The following is a 19,414-nucleotide window of genomic DNA, read 5'->3' on the forward strand; positions in this document are numbered from 1 at the left end:
TAAAGCAGGCACAACTGTGCAATAAACAGGAATAACTCATTAGCCAACACCATTCTGGGCCCAGCGAAAGTCGATCTATAACTCATTATGCAATATTTTTCAACTCGTTGCTTCTGAAATTAAATGCTGGCTGCACAATATTTACCCTTATACCCGGCAGTTTTAGGCAGCCGAGCAAAATTACATAGAAATGAGAGAAAAAAATATATGCTGCTAAGCCTGGAAGACGTTGCGTGCGTTTGTCTGCAAAAAGGGAGAGATGGAGGAGTTTGTTGTTCAAAACACCTCATTAATGGTTGAAAAGAAAAAGAACACCCGTAATTAAATTACCATCAAAGGAAAATTGCAGCAAATGACCAGGAGGATAGCAAATGAAAAGACCGTAAGCCTGCGCTTCGTGTAACACCACCAGTCACAAATGTTTGGGAAGTGAGTCTGGCCGCTTCAGTGTTTCACTGCCCAGCTGAAGGACTGAGACCCAGAACTGGGTTCGTTGCCCACCCTGCCACCGACCTGCTGTGTGACCTTGGGTAAGTCACTTCTCTGCTCTGTGACTGTCCTTCCTCTTGCGACTCCGCCCCCCCATCTAGGCTGTAAACTCGACAGGGCAGGTTGCGCCTCCTGCTACATGTTAGTTGCCCCCCTTTCCCAGCAATGCTGATGGATGGGAACAAGAAGAGACGTCTCACAGGTGATGCCAGCAGTTGCAGTTCACATTGCATTACTGTCACCGACTGTCCTCATTGCAGGACAGCAGTGAGTTGGGCTGCCTGGATCTAGCTGGGTCCTGATCCTGGTGCATTCGCCCATATATATTTCTTCCTGGACACACTCCAGGTGATGTATGTCAGAGCTACGGGGTTAGCATGGGCGACCAGGGGTTACCAAGTAACTGGGCAGGGTGCTTAAAAATCTCTCTGTCTCAGTCTGTCCGTTTTATAAAACGGGGACAAAACATCTTCATTTGTCTGCCTCGTATGATGCGCTTATAAATGCTTCGGTGTCTGTCCCGGTCTGTACACGCCACTCCCAGAAGACGGAGGCCCTGGTCTCCTCGCAGCAATAAAAACCAGCGGCAAACCTGCTTACGGCACTTGTAAGTTCTTGCCTCTTGCAGGTGCTCTTCCCAGCCCAAAGGCTAAGAGCTTCCTGGAGATAAATGAAACTTCAGTGTTTATTTGTTCTTCCATTTTTTGGCCCCATTTTCTCTGCCTTTGTCCCCATTTTTAGCGCCGCTTTTATCTTGATGTTTTCTTTGATGCCAGCGCCAGCATTTTCAATTACTTTTGCTTTGCTTTCTCTCTGTTTTGCTACGTGTAGCTATGGAAACAGGCACTAAACATCCATTCAGATCCACGATCAAAATGATTTTTTTTTAACCAACAAACAGGAATACTTTTTCATTAGCACCCCGTACTCTTTGCCTCTCAGTCTTGTTCCTAGTCCCTGTCTTTTGTACAGTGGACACATGAAAAAATGATTTCCATGAAGGCTGTGCTAGGGGTTGTACCAAGAAGTCAGTGGGAGACGCACAGTGGAAATAATCATTATGATTATGATTATTATTGTTATTATTAAAGCAAGTTATTTTTCTTCCATGAAAACATTGTGACAATCAAACTCACATGCTCAGCCCACTGAAGGCCTAAATCTCTTGCGGCAGGATGACAAAAAAACCCCTGCAAGCCGAGGACATGAGAAACAAAGTGTAAAGAAAACAGGACAAACATAATGATATGTCCATGTATAAACATTATATCAAAGATTATAGGCGATTAATAGATGCCTTAGTACATGGCTGGTCTTTCAAGTGGAGTCTAATGATGTAAATTCATGCTGTATAACCATCTATAATGCAAACTGATTGTGCCTTTAGCATGTTCATGGCAGCTATTCATCATCGATTAACAGATTCTAATTACAAAGCGTGGCCAAAAATGAGACACTGGTGCAATAGCCAAGTGCAAAAGTTTGTTCAGCGCCAAAAAATGATATTCCCCAAACGGAGGGGCATCTGCACAGCGGGGCTGAAATGACTGATCCACATCCTCTTCGAAATACGGACCTGGACCCATGACTGCTCTAACGCTGCATGCAGAAATAACACCGCCGCTTTACTCCCACTTCATCATCCTTTGCTTACTCACCCAGGGGTCACGCTCACCCTCTAAGCTACAGCTCCCCCCTGGGAGCCAGTGCTTAGTGGGTTGCTGAATAATATCACATCTGCGAAGGCCTTTCCCGTGACCCCTCGTTCCAAGAGACAGCCCCCACCTGTTGAGCAAGGACTTCTTTGTTCCTAGACATACAACCTTGCATTTGATGGTGTGGACATGGATCTTATTCAAACAAACCCAGCTAAGCGATCCTTGTTGGTCTCTATAAGTAACCTACCCTTGTCATTCCTAACCCTCTACTGATTTTTGTACCATGGACTCGATGATCTCCCGAGGTCCCTTCCAGCCCTAATGTCTATGAAATAAATCTATGAAACCATCTGCACTGATATTTTCTTCCACATTTTGGATAAAGGTGCTGACCAGCAGCCCAATAACCAACCCATCTCAGTGGGGCGTTTCAGTCCCCCAGGCACCAGAGTCTGGTCTTGGTTTGACATACCAGGTTGACGCCATTGTTTTCTGCTCCAAATCAACCGGCAGCCCATGAAAGAGCATCTGTGAGGAACAAATCCCACAGCCGCGTGACTCCAGATACCAGCCATGCCTTGTGGAAATGGTACGTGGAGCTGGGTTGCCATTTCTAGCGCACCTTCTTCAGGCTGCAGCTGAGCCATGCTGCTTCCAGCCTCTCCAGAGCCTCATGCAGCGGCTGCATGGCCGGCGCCCTAGCAGAGAAGAGGGGTTTGATGCCACATCATCACGCTCACAGATATGTACGGCACGCAGGTCAGCTGCACGACTCTCTCCACGGCCAGCGTGTCCATTAGGCAGCCATGCAGCTCTGTCTTGCAAAGCTTCTGCAGCTCACACTCGGTCTCTCGTCGGCATATTGCTCCAGTAGCAGAGCACCGCACAGCCCCGGACAGATTTCTCTGCACAACATGCCCATAGGGCAGGGAAGTCTAGAGCAGAGGTAGGCAATCCCCAGCACGCGTGCCAGAGCGTGGTACTCGGAGGCATTTTGCTTGGCACTCATGCCTTGGGTTGGACGGCAGGGGAGGGGTTGGGGCTCTGCTGCCATAACAAGAATTGGACGGCTCGTGGCTCCCGCGCTGTCTGCCCCTGACACCAATGTCTTACAAGTCGAGGTTGCGGGTGTTTTTGGTACTCTGCCCAAAAACGTTACCGACCCCGGTCTAGAGCCACTATTTTGCAAACTCTGCCCCCAGCTCAAACCCTTTCTCCGCATCCTACCATAGTCCCCCACACTCACCTGTTCTAGAGGGCATGCCCTTCATTCACACGCACACACTTGCACGCACTCTCCTTCCCACCAATTCTCTGTGGCTGACAACTTGCGGCATCCCCCACACCAGTGCAACGCAAGTGTAAAATGCCACCAAATCCTAGCGGGAGCACCTTCTTCCTGCTTCGTGCTGATATAACCAGTGGCACAAGGCATGGAGAAGTGGAGACCCGGGCCCCCACGCCTCTTTGGGCAACAAGTGGAGACAAGCCTGTATGGCAACAGCACCTGCATACTTAAAAGCCTCTGCCTCAGCCTTCTCCTCATGCTGTCACACCCCGGCTCTGCAGCCTCTCATTGACGATGTACATGAGCTATTCCCTGGCAGGGATCGGTGGGGTGAGAGAGAAGAATCAGTTGACTCTGATTCCTGTTTTTCCTTCACCCCTTCTTCCCCATAGACTTCTGCTAATCCCCCTAGGCCTGTCTGTCAAGGCCTGGCAATCCCTCTGTGCAAGCTCTCCAGAATAAGCCTGAACATTTCCAATCCAGCAGCCCAGCCCCCAGCTCCTTCTGCATCACAGCAGCAATAAGATGACTTTCTTTCACCCTGCTTGCAGCCTCAGCAGGGGTACAATGGGATAAAATGGGGGCAAGTGTTGGGGGGGAGGAGGGGGTCTCAGATAGACCAGGATTCAAACTCATAATCCAGTGCAAACTTCAGGGAAGCGATCAAAAAGGATTGGACACAACTTTCAATGGAAGTGAGAAAGGGTTGTGGAAAATCCCAGCCTCATTTATTTGCTATGCATCTCATTCGCCCTCCCACCGAGATGGGGAAAGCAATATCCACCTCCCGTGCACATCTGGAGACTTGGGTCAGCGTTGTGGGGTGCTGTGCACTTGTAAAGGACTCTGCGTTTCCGGGTTCTCGCTGTAGTTGGGCTTCTGAAAGTTACGGCTGCTTCTCAAAGATCACAGGTACCAATCATCCATCACTCTGAGTTACAGCGGAGAGAGGCAGGGGAGGCTGCGGCAAGCAAGTTTATTTCATCTCCTCTGACAACTTCTATAGTTTAGTCAGCTGCCAGGTAGCTACGACAAAGTGCTTCATCAGGAGTTATTTTCTGAACTTCTCAGGAATCGGTTGCCAGCCAGAAGTACGGTCTCCGGGGGTCTGGGCCACCTGAATCCGCTGGCTGTTCTGCAGGTGGGGTACGGAGGCACTGACAGCAGAAGGATCAGGCCCCTCTTCCCATGAGCAAAGGTCTCCGTTCCCCCAGTTAGGGTCACTGGTTTCCCATTGACATGGTACTCACTCACTTCTTCCAGCCTAAGAGACTTTCTGCAGCTCCCTATCAAGGACTGAGCTGTTTAGGCTGTAAACTCACAGGGAAAGTGCCCTCCTTTCCCAGCAAGGGTGACTGATAGGAACAACAAGAGAAGTCTTGACAGTGATGCCAGCAGTTGCAGTTCACACTGCACTACTGCAAGCGACTGTCCTAATTGCAGGGCAGCAGCGAGTTGGGACGTCTGATCTAGCTGGATCCTGATCCTTGTACATTCACCCGCACGTATTTCTTAACTGGTGCTTCTCTCTGCAGAGAATAAGAGGCTGGCTGAGGTTTGCACCGCTGCCCTCAGAAGCAGCTCAAGGAAGTCCCCTTTCCTCGACGGCAGTGGTAGAGGCAACAGGAGCGCCCAACTCTCCTGGCATCCACAGAAAAAAATGAGGCCACGTAGCCTGGCTGCATTGCCAGGTGAGCAGCATCACTGGCCCTGGGGGGTGAACCATGGCAGTGACAAAGAGCCGAGGATCCTCTCCTTAGCTTCGAATTGCTAATCGGCTGTCAGGCACATGGGTCACGGGAGAGAAAGGGGTGGAAGAAGAGGGGAGCGGGTGTTTTCTCCCAGGATGTCCCATGGAGCTGTGCCCACACTGGAAGCGATGCAGTTTGCCTTGCACCCTGGCCCTGTGCCCTCTTTACATCAAACGAGCTAAGCTTTTCAGTCTTCTGAAGCATAGACTTGAAAAACAACACCCACAATCATGAGAGCTGGCAACACTGGAAGAGGCCTTATGTTAGAATAAGCTACGGCTCAGGCATGTGGGAAACAGCGCCGGGCATCATCCGCCTGGGTAAAACACGAGGGGGTTGCTCAGGGGTGAGGTATGGAGAGGGCTAAAACCCCCGTGAAGGCTTTCCCCTGAGCATGTCTTGTCCTGGCCCCTTTGTGCTGCTCTAGGGATGTAAAGAGGGCACGGGGCCGGGGTGTAATACAAACCGCATCGCTTCCTGTGTGGGCACAGCTCCATGGGACATCCATATATATGAAAGAAAGTGCTTAAGGTTTTCACGTTCCCAAAGCATAGGCTTGAAGAACAATGCCAAAAATCATGAGAGTGGGCAATACTGCTCTTCAGGCCCACCATCAGAAGCTGCCTCAGTTTAGCCACGTCACAGCAGGCCAATTCCCAGGCTGGTGACTCCCTACCCTGCCTGCCCAGGTTCAGGGTTTCAGTCGCTTTCCCAGGGCTGCATCTCCTGCTCAGACAGGATCAGCATCAGTGCAAGCAGAGCAGTGAATCCCGCTGCCAGGACTCTCTTGGGTCCCTGATTTAATTGGCTTCTCCTGCTCCTGCCTTTCATGCTGCATCCCAGCTTCTCACCACCTGGGGTGGCAAGCTGCTTCCCCCTTCTCCCCCTTCTTAATCCAGCTAATCCTTGGCCCTTTCCTTTATTAATTAGAAGGCACCTAATCAGTGGCCACTAAGCATCCCTTGAAGAGCTCCCAGCCCCTGAGACAGGCTCCCAAGGACTTCAGTGGGAGCACAGTTCAGGCCTGAACAACCAGACCTTTTTTTTTTAAAGGTATCCAGGCACCAAAACATTCACACCAGTACTTAATAGTGCTGATGAGCTCTTGAAAACCTCACCAGGCACCAACCTGCATTTAAGGCACTTGATCTTCTTTAAAATCCAGCCCTGAATCCCTAAGCCTGTAAGAGCCAGAGAGGTGCACTCATTTATAAACCTTGTTTTCTTTCCTAACAACGGCATTACAAAAGGGCTTGACCACTACCTGGAGAAAAGTCAATCCTCAATTTCTATACTTTAGTCTCTTAAATTGGTGGAGGGGAGGGGAATGCAAGACATCCATCATATTAATATAAACAAAGCCTATGTGAGTCAGGAGCCGAGATCAATATTAATTATCATCTTGTATACAAACCGAATATGACAAAGGAACTCATACAATGCCCCAGCATTCAGGCAGCATTGATTAGTCTGACACTCGGCAGATTGCAAGGCAATTTCCAGCTTTGTGTTTTCTTTCCTTAGGTTTAATGGCAATTTTAGGTAACCTTGTTCCTACGATGATTGTTTCGTGTCTAAAATGTTTACAGCACCTGTTGGTGACAATGCAACAGCTGCCCAGAATCACTGCTTAATGCAACAGTATGTCAGGACAAGAGGCTCCGTCAGACAGACGCAGCTTTCACCAGGACCCGTGGTTTCCCGGCTTGCAGGGGAAGTTGCAGACTGGCTGGGGGAAAGCTGCTTTTGAGGAAATGTGCTGCAGGCCTGACTTTTACAGGGGGCAGCTGATGGGCAGAGGTGGATGACCACGGACTTGCGTGGTCAGCAGGACTGTCAGCCGCAGGCTGCAACTGGCTTCAGTGCATGCATAAATGGTAGTTTTGGAGACTGGAAGCAGCTCGGTGTGCAGCAGTCCTTACTGTGCCCTGAGGCCCAGGTCCCAGCGTAGCTGCTGAAGGCAGGGATTGCCAGGAAAAGGAGACACCTAGACCATCTCCCTTCTCCATGGTGAACCCTACAGATGGTTCACAACGCTAGCAGGAGGCAGGCAGGGTACAGAAAGTGCCAGCTGGACACCTCCATCCCAGGGGTCCTTCCAAACCCTCCACTGAACAGGGAAATGGAGAGGCTGTTAACCCAGGTCCCTGCCCTTGGGAGCCCCTCAGTCCATTTTCTGGTGGGTCTTTTCTCCTGCACTATGGAGGAAGCTTTATCCTGCTCTCCCAAGCCCTGACCTACTGAGATCCAAGGTGCTAGGGGCAAAATGAGGGCATACCAGAGGATAAGCTGGCAGCCCTACGAATTAAAGGTTGCGATCCTGAACTCCAGCATTCAGACAAGCTCAATGGGTCTCTGGTGACCTGTATGGCACGTATCCACTGATGCCTCCATGGTGAAAGCAGAACATGTGGCCAACATATGCTCATGCTAGGAGATTAATGGGCACTTCTCATAACCAGGTTTCTGGCAGGCAGATTTCCCTGACCTCTCTTAGAAAGCTTTGCAGACCAAGGAGGCAGCTTGTCTCCCCGTTTGGCTCCAAGGGACTCGTGCAAACTGCATTCCCAGAACAAGAGGGGAATCTTTGGAAATGATATTTGCTGTGGCTTTTTGCAAGTGCACAGGGCAAGAGATTTCAGGCTACCTCCTCTGCTGTCACATACAGGCAGCTCAGGGAGCCCTTGAGATTGAACCAGCTGTTGCATTAACCCCCAAATGGTGCTTTTAAGGCAACTTTCAAACCTCTGTTCTGAAAGAAATGGATTTTCTGCTGATTATTGCTTTGCAAAGGGACCTGCTAACAATCTGCAGTGCTGCAAAGGGATATAAGAGCAAAGGGTGCAAAGAGCTGCACCACCCAACAGAGAGAGAGAGAGAGGGAGGGGGGGCATGGGTGCGTGTGTGGAGATGGGCTGAGCACAGATCTGGAAAGAGCTGAATGCATCACTGCTGATAGAGGGCTTTGTCCTAGCAGGGCTGGGTGAGAGCAGCTCCTTGCATGGTGCTTTGCCATTCAAATATATTCTACATGCACATTAAGCTCCACTCCACCCTGCAGGGGAAGCAAGGGGGTAACCGAGAAATTGTGCAGAAATCTCTCTGGGTTTGTGATGCTCCAGGACTGGTCCCACTGAAAAGCAAAGCAAACGCTTTGTAGGTTGGTTTCCCCCTGACCTGACACCTGCCTTAGTTGATATTCAGACACAGGATTGATGCCTGACCCTTTCTTAGGGCTGTAGCAAGGGATCTACCTGCTTCCCACAGTCCTGTGGTCTTTACATAGCAAGCAGCATCCGCAGTTACACTCAAAACAAGGCACTTGCAGTGAAGGCCCTGCTGATTATTTCCAAACCTTAATGGAGGCGCAGAATTTGCAGTCTCTCCTATGGGTAGGGACAAATGCCTGCTCCCACTCATCCTCCTCCAGGCTTTTCAGGTGCAGATTAGTGTGTGTTTAAATATTTCTAAAGTTGCCAGTTTAGATTTAAAAAAATACTGCGTGCACCACGCAAGAGCATCTTAGGAATTAATAAATTATAGGCATGGAGCTGTCATCGCAGCCTCTGCCCCTTTCTTTCCCATTACACATATGCACATGCACAAACCCCCCCTGCCAGCACTTGCACATGACAGCTTGCTCAGCCTGCAGGGGCGAGAGGCCTTTGCTGCGCACCGCCAGGTAGGAGACGTGTCTCCAGTGCTCCAGCACACACGTGGCAGTAATCCTCATGGCTTCTTTGGGCTAGACGTGGTTCACACATGCAAGGAAAGAGGTCCTCATAGCTCCAAATAACTCCCAGTCCAAGTGTCCTGAGCTGCGAGTTCAAATCCCTCCCGGGATATGATTCCCAGCCGGTGCCTGTTTGGAGTGGCCGTAGCCCCAAAACCACTTCGGCAGCTGACCCAAGCTGTTTCTGTTAGCTGAGGTCAAGGGTGGAAGGAGTCACAGGGTGTGAATGCCCCTCCTGCACTGGGATAAAGCACATTTGTGAACACTGCCACTGCCACTGCCTGGGCTGTTCTAGTTCTCTGGGGTAGGGGCAGACATTACATGTAAACCGGTTTAAGTGAACAGAAACTGGTTTAAACCTGAAACTGAACAGAAATTCAGTGCACATAAACCACTTCGAAAATGGCTGAAACTGGTTTCAGATAAACCTGGTTGAATCTAGTCTCGGACTTAACTGGTTTAGGCAATGCTTGTCCCAAACCCTGCAGAGCACAGGATGTGTGCCCAGCCCTTTTCTCCCTCAGCCTCAGCAGCTTTTACCTACACTGAATCCAGGTTGAAACGCTACGAAGAAGACACCAGCGCCGGTGATTGTTGGCAGCGCTTGGAAGGGGTGGAGTTGAAACGTGGCAATATAACTAGCCCGAGATGAGAGAGTATTTGGTTTTACATGAATAATTTCCTTTGCTTAGCAGTGGGCAGGTCAGCTGAGATCCGGCTGGGACAGGCCAGCATTTTTGTGACCGATGCCATGTGTCCGCACATGCCCTTCTACTAATTATGCAGTAGGCAAAGCTATTCTTCAGCAGAGTGTCGGGGAAGGATTGAAGACCACTGTTGGCTGCGCTGATAAGTGCTGCTCTGCATGGCAACTCTTTCTGAGCTAGCTTCTTCCCCTGCCCCCAGCCCATCCTCCTTCAGTAATGCAGGGTCACCCCTGACCTCTCAGGCGAAGGACAAGAATACTAATTGCTTGGAAACTCTCTGCAGAAAATGGGCACTAAGTGGACTAATGCTGAACAGCAATAGAAATTACAGCACAGACCCCAGAAGGATCCATCATGATTAATGTGATTACAGAGGATACCACAGGAATTATAATGATTTATCCCACGCCGTAAAGTTTTGCCAGTTGCATCTGGGTCATGCTTTTCACTTCTGCTTCTTGCAGCTTGCACACTTAATGGAGGAGAGCAAAGGAAATCACCTGGGAAGGCGTTCCTCTCAGCCCCTGCCTCTCCCTGCCCTTGTTTATAACCACAAGCAAAGGCAATGGAGCCGGCAATGACTTCATAAAGCACAGCGCTAATTAATAAATGGACCAGATTCCAAGACCAGGGTCACATAACTTTCCACTGTGTCGTCTCCATAAATCATAGCAATGAAGGGCTGTGCGTGCTGAGACATCTCTAGGGCTGAGACAAGGGAGGGCTGATGGATGGACGCAACATGCTACGGGGCCGGGGCCGGCTGGACCCACTGCTTCCACGCGCTGGAGCGAAGGGGCCACAACCTGCCCGCTCCTCCACGAGCGGCAGCTGTCCCAGTCTCCACTCCTCGTCCTCTGGGGACTTGTTGTCTGATTGTCTTATTCCTGGCCAACAACAGGCCTCATGCCTGGTGTCATAGTAAAATAGGGCTTGGTTTAACAGTGGTGCTTCAAACAACCACAACCTGGAAAAAAGGCAGCAAAGCTTTATTCAGAGGGAGCCTCTGACCAGCACTCACTCAGAGGGAACCGTGACGTACATACTTCATGGCACCGGTTCCCAGCAGCCTCCTCCAGGGCCGTGTCCAACCTCCCTGCAAAGGCAGCTGCACGGACACATCTGCAGATGTACCGATACTCACTGCACCACCCCCATACCACCACAACCACCATAAGCACTATCATCGCCATGATCATCATCCTATTATCGTTCTCTACAATATACTATAATGCATATCAATGAATCTCATATATTTATATTGTGTTCTTGTAAGGGCCCCACTGGGCTAGGTGCTCTACATATACAGACTAAGCTCTGCCCTGAGGAGCATACAGTCCAAATGGATCAGGCACATGAAAGGTAGACCAGAAACAGAGACACAAAATTCAGGGCCGGATTAACCCTTTAGTGGCAAGAAAACTCGTGGGCCCCTACTTAATACTGTATATTTATATTACTTTTTTCACTGAATAATTATAACATGTCAAATAAATGCAGCTGGGGCCCTTCTTCACTTAGGACCCTAGGCATGTGCCTAGTTTGCCTATGCATTTAACTGGCCCTGACAAAACCGGAGAAGTGACCTGCCCAAGGCCATATCACAGGTCGGTGGCAGAGCTGGGAAGGCTCCCACTACAGTGGCACGGTGAGTGTAGCAAAACCTGTCTCACTGGAAACCTCTGGCACCAAAGAGCTCACCAGCATAGGCCAAGGAATGAATATAACTCAGCATTCCCCACCACTGGTTTTATGTTCCCAACAGGTGCCAAGAACTATTGATTTTCTTCTAATTACTTTCTTTGTTAAATGAGCTCATGTATTATTTAGTTCTAAAAACATTAAACAATTCAAAGTGCTTGGCAAGTCATTAGGAGAAACAGTATTAAATCCCGTTCAATGCAGGAAGAAAGAACCAGTGGCGTTCCCTGTAATGGATCTCACCTACCCGAACAAAAGCAAAGAAAGGCCTCCCCTCCCTGGCCCCGGTGCTAACGAGGTCAGAGACCGATGCACAGTCTGGAAGGCGAGCTGCCCTTTCTTTGGCACTGCAGAGAGCTCCTCGTGTTGTACATTGACGGGAAGCAATTAACTGGCTTCCAGGGACTGTGCTGCTAAGGTAGGGTAGAGGGCCACATTTTCTGCTGGCGTCAGTCAGTAGACTTATACCCGCTGTGAACCTGGCCGATCGTCGGGAACTGCTCGTGCTAAAACAGCGAGCTGTGTAACTTGGTTACCAAACAGGCTGGCGTTGAATGTGTTAGGAGCAGTGCAAATATCCTCAGTCCGTCCTTTTGAGACCAGTCTTCCCAGTCTGTGTGTCCCCAGTGACTACTCCCAACCAGCGGTTTCCAGTGAAATGGGATCTGGTACAATGCAGTGACACAGACAGGAGCAACTCGTGACAATCCCAGCTCTATGGAGCTGCTTAAGCATGGGAGACAACCTCTGGGAAATGGAGCATGCCGCTCCCCACACAGGCCAGGCCTGAATATGGGTTTCCTGCATTTCCCCTGGACTCTGCCACCCTGAGAGGAACTTCTCCAGTGATCCTTGCTCTAAGATGCTTACTTTACCTACTGCAGCAGGAGGAAACACGAGCCCTGGAGACAGACCTGGGTGGATAAGTCCGAGGAAGAGAAAGGCCAGATGGACTTTGCTACCTCCCATCTCATTGCCAAGCCCAAGGTTGCATTCCCAGTACAAGTGTGAAGGGACCCTGGTTCATGATGTTGCACAGAGCACAGGCTCTTTCATGGCCTGGGGGTCTGAAACAGCATTTTAAAAAATGTCTTTGAGGAATGCTATATGAGAAGAGCTGCTGGCAGACAGACCAAATGAACCAGAAAGCAAAACACGCCGCCCCTTAGGAAGAACTAAGGGCCAAACCTTCAATGCGAATCCTGCCGAGGGAACAGCCGCTAATGAGAAGTGGCTCCGTGTGGCTAATTAACAGCGCATCACACTCCATATTTACCCCACTATGTGCAACAAGAGTTTGATGTCTCTTTCCCTTTGAAGCGAGCTATTTTCCTCGCTAAAGTGTAAATGGGGGGGAAAAAGGCATCTGAGACCAGCAAAAAGGACAAGCTTTCCAGCTGCACTTTTAACTCAGAGAGGCAAACCAGCACACGTGAAAGGGTGACGGAGGAAAAAAGAGGCGGAGGAGGGCTGGGCTGGGCTCTGGGGACTGGAGATGGAATAGCTGGAGCCTTTCATCTCGAGGATACTGGCCTTGCAGAGGGGCAGGGCTGGAGGTCCCCGTAGAGGGGGATGCAAAGCTTTTCCCTGCACGGAGGAAGACCAAACAAGATTCAAGGTAGCAGCAGCCTCACACCGCTGTAACCTGCTGACTGGTAATTATGCGGCATGAATTGCCTTGATTGGATTCAGACTAATGGGCAGGTGACTATATCTATCCTTGCACTTGTCCCTCATTATTACAGCTGTGGGAAAGCTCCTAGGAGAAAGCACTGGTTGAGTACGACTGATTTGGCCTCTGCAGATCAGGGTTGTTGTTGGGAACTGCCTGTCTTTACACCCATGGGTCTGGGACAGAAGTTTCAGAAACTGGTTTGACCCAAATCAGTCAAGTCAGATACTGCATTCAACCAAGCTTACGTTAAACCAGTTTCATCTGGTTTATATGCGGCTGAGCTTCTGCTCTCTTACAGGTTTAAACCAGTTTTTGATCACTTAAACCAACTTTTGTCCCCTAGCCCTTAAGTGTTAGTGGGCTTATAAAAGTTTGGCCCCTTCCCCTACTTTCAGGTTCTCTTCTCCCCAATTTATAGACCAAACACAACCCAGGAGCATTAGCAGCCAGGCCAGAGGGCTCTGTTTGCTAGTGCAAATCGAACTCCCTTTCACCGAGCAGCTTTGCTTGGAGACAGCTGGCTTGCAAGACATGAATGAGAAGTTGAGAGCCTTGAACTGTCCAACACAGGGCTTCTCTCTTTTTGAGCAGCAATGATGCAGCTGGTGTTTGGAGAGTGCAAATCTCATGGACCCAGCTACCTTTCTCAAGAGAAGTCTGGTGAGCTGCTGGAGTTTGCATCAGTCAGGATCCAGGCTATAGATCCAGGGTACCAAATACAGGCAACAGCGCAAAGTCTCCCCTCCGGCCACTGGCATCTGCCCAGCACAAGATGGATGTACCCCTAGTTCTGGCACGATGAAGATGTGGAAAGGGCTCAGGGTTACATCGTAAGATGTAGAAGGTGCTGCCACAGACTCACTGTACAACCACGGAGGAGTGACTCGGGGGTCCCATCCATAAAATGGGAATAACCATCTTTCTTTTCACTCTCCCGCATTGTAGGTCTGCTCTGTTCAGACTGTGACCTCTTTGCAGTCAGAGATTCCCTCCAACTGTGGGTCTCGCACCATGGGAGGGTTGGGTACTACTGGTATATAATAGAAATCCCTTTGCCAGCAGCAATTATTATTGTTATTTCTAGTGCTAACCCCCTTTCGAAAACAGCATTATTTCTGAACAAGAAAAAGTCACTAAGGGAAAATGTTATTTATTTACAGGAGTAAATGCGATAAATTAAAGCCAACAGCCTGTAAAGGCTGGATGTGAATTCATTGTCAATACGCTCCATGAGAAAATGGGGTTTACTGGCTGTTCTTTGCATGAGACAGTGGAGGGAGTCCTGGAGAGGAAGCCAGACGGAGAGCCCCGATACGAACATGTGCGATTACTAAGCAAGAGCTACAGGTGAAGCAACAGATCTATTTATCCTAAAGAGTTAGATGCACAGAAAACACCTCCTGCTTCACAAAGAGAAGACAGGGTTTTTGCCCCATTCAGAGAAAAAAACCAGAGGGGATTTACCAGCATGCCGGCTGGAAAACACGCTTGCAAACATGAGCAGTGCTCAGACAGGCAGTATCATGTCCTCAGCAGATGCTGGCAGAGATATTTCTAAAATGGGAGAACCCAGGTCCGGAGCATTTGAGAAGATCTTGGAGTGCGGATTTGAAATAGCTCTCCTCGAGCTGCGTGCAGCTTTGCAGGGGAATGGGAAGGCAGGACGAGGAGGGGAGGGAAGCAGGAAGAGCCCTATTACGTGTTTAGTGCCCCTTCTTGTATATAGGTAGGCACAGTTCTTTGGGCTGATGTGATCTCTTTTATTAGACCAACTAAAATAATATAAAAGAGACCTCATTTACCTAAAGAACCGTGCCTGCCTACATCCTTAGACCATCCCAGCTACACCCCAAAACCTTCTCTTTCACGATGCCTAGCTGACTCCACCAGTGAACATCTCTCCCAAACGTGTGCAAATGACAACACGTCTCTTGTGATGCATCACCCTAGTGTGCAAATGAGATTGAGTCTTCCCCCCCGTGCATTGGCTCTGGGTGTAAAGGGGCCAGGCCTTCTCCCATTTAGCAAGGAGCAGGCAGCTCCAAAACCAGAAATGGAAAAGCAGGTCTGCAAGGCACATGCATCCCGCTGATTGTCCTTTTGCACAGGGAAAAGCTGTTGATGTGGAGAACGGGGTCCCATTACTCAGTGCTCCGCCTGTTGTTTTGCTTGATTTAACTGGCAGAAACCTTAATTAATGCTAGAAACAGGCCTCCTAATAGCTCGGCTCACAAGACTGGGAAAGAAACATTTGTCTGATCGAAGCAAACACTATCTGATCAGTCCCGAGGGGGAGTCAGTGAGTGACGCGCACGAAGGAGATGAGGGGTCCAGTGGGATGCGACTGCCTTTGTCCTCTGCTCCCCTTTCTAGCCTCTTGCCCATCCATCCAGGCAGCAGAAAGTTGTGTGGCCTGCAGGTAAAAGGCATATGTTCAAGTGAAACCAATGGAGGAAATGGAGAGCTGGGGCCTGTTTCCCGTCTGACCCATGTTCCCTGCTAGGGCAAGTCCACAGGAGTTATGCCCGACTCACACGGCTCTGGTGAAGCCCCTGTGGCAAAATGCTCTTCCCTGGAGGGCAGTGTCCAGCTCAGAGCAGTTCCTGGGTATGGCATTTCTGTAACCAGCACTAGGTCTATCTTCTACCCGCTTTGCAGGTCAAGTGCAGAGGACAGTCCCTCTGCTTGTTCATGGCGGGTGGGTCTCGCTATAGCCCGAAGACAGGGTGCCAACTCCTTGCCTACTTGGGCTACCGCCTGTGGGGGGGAAAGCAATATTACCTTAGCTGCCAAGCACATCATGCAGTGTTTGCAGCTCAAAGGGCTGTCAAATGCCATTCCCCACACTCAGTGCAAAAGGTTATATCTGCAAAAAGCAGCAGAGCAGGTACTTGGTATGTATCTGTCGCACCAGAACGAGAGGCCTCTTCCCAAACACGCGCCAGTCTTTAATGACACCAAGCCTCGCAACACAGATCCAGGCCTTGTGAGCCAATTGTTTTCCCATCCCCAAAAAAGTTTCGCCTGATCTCAATCTGGAAATGGGAAAAATAAGCAAACAATGTATCTGATTTTACTTGGAGTCACTGTGAGCAGCTGTGTGGAGACCAACATAAACAGGTCTGTTTATTTTACAAATGTCTGTACACACCATATTAAAATCAAATATTGATTCTGGAGCTTGGGCTCATAATGGGATGGCTGCCCCTGGATAAATAGCTGGATTTGTATGTGGATTCATATCAGGTTCCCTACAAACAAACCTCCGTCAATATTTGCATACTTGCCATCTCTTGCGATTTTGCCGTGTTTCTTTAAATGAGACAAATCTATGCATCACGCTGTCATCGTCACCTTGAGGGCTCTTGTCCTCGGGCAGGTGTGGGGACAGGAATAGAGCCTTTGTGTCTGTTTCTGAATACAGTTCATTTCTGGGCTGTATCAAGATGATGAATCAAAGTACAGAAATAGAAAAGAGAAGAGACTGAAATAGCCAAACTGGCTGCTTTGGTGCCTGTTGGAACTGGGGATCCTCCCAAAATGCTATTTACCCCCTACCCCAGGACTAATGCTACCTGTCCCTCACTGCTCTGTATGTCACTCCTTAGTGGAGATACTTGAAGGATCAAAGGGGGTCGGTTTGATGCAAAATTGTTGCACTGGGGTAACTGTTACCTCAGTTGAGCTCCGCACCCAGGAGTCGGCAGAGGAACAACTGTGTAATTAACTTTGCACAACAACTCATTAAACTCGGAGATCTCCAAGTCAATGAAAAATTCATGGTTCAGAAACCACCTGTCCCAGTTGCGAGAGGCACTGTAGACCCAGTTGTAAATTTAATAACCAACCCACCATGGGCCTGGAGCGTCGCAGTAAGGTTTGCAGGGTGGTGGAGACGATTTTAGCCACACATCTGCACTTTAAAGGGGCAAGAATGATGGAAGATGTAAAGCTACATCCCTGCACTCCTCTGAAAATCTCAGCAGTTGTCTTTTATCTCCCATTTCACGCTGATGCATCTGCCACCAGAAAAATCTGCGAACCTTCAGTGTAAGGAGGATCGTGAAATGGAAATGAAAACAGGCGAGGATAATAGGATGATAAGAGAGCATAAACTACAGGGGGAAAGCCCCATAGTGGAGAGCAGTGAAATTGCGCTGCCTATTAAGAACGAAAAGAAAAATCTGGTAAACTATCTCTGACAACAAAGTTTCACAAAAAGGGGTTGGAATGGCAGGTTCATTTTCCTGTGCAATTCATTCATAATTTATCCAGTTAAAACAATATCATGAGCAGACAGATGTCTCAACAGCAACCAAATGCATGTGTTGGAGCCTGTAACTGTTTTTCATTGTGAACTGTTTTTTTAAGCCTGTTTGTCTTTGGAGATGGGCTAATCATCTCTAGAAATGAACTTTGTGTGGTCCTAGCATTAGCAGTGACTACATTGATGCTGTTGTGTCTGCAGTTAGAGATCTTGAACATAATGGGAGTAGCCTTGCCATTGGCTTCAGTGGCACTGGATTTCACCCCAAAAGTATGTCCATTTTTCACCTAATAGAAATAAATCATTCATGGCAATAGGCTGGTCAAGAGGCCTAATCGCAGGCCTCTCCACACCGTAGCAGCCTGCTTGTCACGAGTAAAAGAAGACGGGAAATCATGCAATAATTTATCAAGCTTAACTTGATATGAGCCAAAGCAGGAGGTCCCTTTTGCAGCTGCACCATCCGAAGAGCAGGTCAGGCCTGTCGTAGGAGAAGGGCGTGAAGGACAGTTGCAAAAGTGCCTGCAGAGTTGGGCTCACCTCCAAGCAACCAGGCGCTCTGAAGCATCCAGACAGCGGAGACGTGGAGTTTGCCTTGCAAAGGAGGCAGCCTCACCCGATCTACCACGGGCAGAAATAGCCAGCCTCGCTTTCAGCACAGTCCTGTAATTAAGCGTCCGATTCGTTACCAGACCCTCTCGACGTGGGGTCGTTGCACAGGAGTTACAAATAGGTCCTGGCCGGGATTTTGATGGCATGTACAATTTATAGGAGTGCCTGACTGAAGCTGTTATTAGCTGGCATGAGGCAGGGCACAGCCAGGGCAGGAGCGCATCATTGCTTCCAGGAGCAGAGCTCTGAATAGCAGGGAGAGATTTATAGGCAAGCCTCACCTCCTTGCAGAAACATGGTAGAAGAACAATAGGACTCTCTCCTTTAGCTGAGACAATATTAGCAAGCAGGGTGTAGAGCCTGAAAATAAACACTTGGTTCATAATGTCCTATTCAGGGCCAGGGTCTCAGGAGAGCTTTTTGCAAACTTCCCTGATGGCCTTTCTGTCCCATAGGTCTTCCTATCCCCATTCTGTAGCATGGGGAAACTGAGGCACACAATGGTTAAATGACTTGCCCGAGGTCAATAGGCGGAGAGGTATGGGAATAAAGCAGAGGAGTCCTGGATCCTAGCCCACCACACCGCGCTCCCTTCCTTGCCCCGCGTTATTTGGATACCTGGGCTCTGGGATGTTTGTCTGTGCCGGGTCAGACTTACAGTACAGCCCATATAACACACACCTCCTCCATGTGACGTGAACAGTTGCTTCCTGCTTAAAAGCCAGGGAAGAGGCCGATGCCATCTCCACGTGCCCACATTTGGCTGGGATGTTGTTCACACAACAGAAAGGCACGGGCCCTCGTAGCTCATGAGCTGACACAGAAGCTATGGGAAAAGGTAACTCCAGAGCTAGGCAAACACAGTGACCTCCCAAACAGAAAGGGGTGGGCAGCATGGCCCCAGCCACCCCCAATTTGGGGGCGTAGACACAAGGGACACCCCTGTGCCGCTACCCACCAGAGAGCTGCATGTTCAGGTGCTAATGAAAGGCCACCGGTATAATCATCAAACGATCCCGTCAGTGAGAGGAGGGCTAATGAGCAGTGCTAACTCAATCAGACTGCCTCGCTCCTCTACACGGGCATTGTTGGTTTAAATTTCCAAAGGTTAATTCTATGGAAATTGAAACTTTCTCCAGAGGAAATACCTTGTGCGGTCAAATAACTGCGCGCATTAGCCTGGGAAGGAGAGCACCTCCTCCAGTGAGCCCTTTGATCTGCCAAGAGGACGTGACGCGTGGAGCTGAGCGAGGACTGGCATCACAGCTGGAATTCCCTCTAATTTTTGCCTTGGGGGGCTCTCCGTGAGCTGCTTTCACCAACTGCTTTGCTCCCCACGCGGTTGTCTTTATTTCGCCAGGACCTTGTCCATTAAGGCCTCGATCCCATACTGAAGTCAATGGAGAAACTTCTGCTGACTTCCAACCTGCTTTGGATCAGAGATGAAGCATCAACGCTCTTAAGAGCGGTGATGGATTTTGCACCCCTCCCCGTACACGCGTGCCCAGCTGGAGACACCCGCCCGCTCGTCAG

Source organism: Crocodylus siamensis, chromosome 14 (assembly GCF_052110815.1).
Source record: "Crocodylus siamensis isolate JL-2025a chromosome 14, ASM5211081v1, whole genome shotgun sequence".
Classification (NCBI taxonomy): domain Eukaryota; kingdom Metazoa; phylum Chordata; order Crocodylia; family Crocodylidae; genus Crocodylus; species Crocodylus siamensis.